General features: G+C 54.6%; 1 protein-coding gene across 3 annotated transcripts in view; it reads right to left on the reverse strand.

Annotated features, from left to right (window-relative positions):
- The window catches only part of SPATA1 (spermatogenesis associated 1), a 15,756-nt gene extending 15,161 nt beyond the window's left edge, over positions 1-595 (reverse strand). For 2 of the 3 annotated variants that reach the window (XM_017729981.1, XM_017729979.1), the window contains exon 1: positions 466-595. The gene's annotated coding sequence lies outside the window, so the exon portion shown is untranslated. Of the gene's footprint in view, positions 1-435 lie in introns of all 3 variants that reach the window. The other variant, XM_017729980.1, reaches the window with a different exon arrangement.
- Positions 596-601: the final 6 nt, after the last annotated feature.

Below are 601 nucleotides of genomic sequence, written 5' to 3' on the forward strand. Positions count from 1 at the left end.
GGAATCTCTCTCCTCCTCCTGCCTCTACCCCAGCTACTTCTAATTCACCTGTTCTTGAGCACGAGTGACCAGACTTTCCAAGCGACCTTCCAGTCTCACCCTGGCACTGTGGAATTAAGATTTCCTCATGTCTGTGGGAAGCACCTACTCAGCCAGGGCCTGTGTCTTTACTTGCAAGCTCCCACAAATGGCCTGAGTGTAAGACCCCGTCACGCCTCCGGTCATTCCCAGCCAAAGGCAGGGTTCCTGCCGCTGGTCCTGCCTACACGGAGAATGCTGCACTTTGCAGTACCTCATGTCACCCCATGCTCCAGGCTTCACCGCCATCCCCGGGCACTTTCTGCACTGACCTAGGACTAGTAAATTGATCCTCCAAGCTACAGTCAACACTCAAACTGCTAGCAAGAGGAAAGTTAGGCACTTTATTCATTGTACCTCAAAATAACCTCCAAACTTGGAACTCACTGGATATTATCACCAAGATTCGCCACCTTGGTGTGAATGTAGCCTCCTCTTTCAGTCCCCATTACCAATGCGCGGCGGCGCGGGTTGTTTCTGCGCCCGCAGGCGGTGCCCCGTCCCGGGCACACGGAGCGGCCCC

This window comes from Corvus brachyrhynchos, unplaced genomic scaffold, assembly GCF_000691975.1.
Source record: "Corvus brachyrhynchos isolate BGI_N302 unplaced genomic scaffold, ASM69197v1 scaffold101, whole genome shotgun sequence".
Taxonomy (NCBI): domain Eukaryota; kingdom Metazoa; phylum Chordata; class Aves; order Passeriformes; family Corvidae; genus Corvus; species Corvus brachyrhynchos.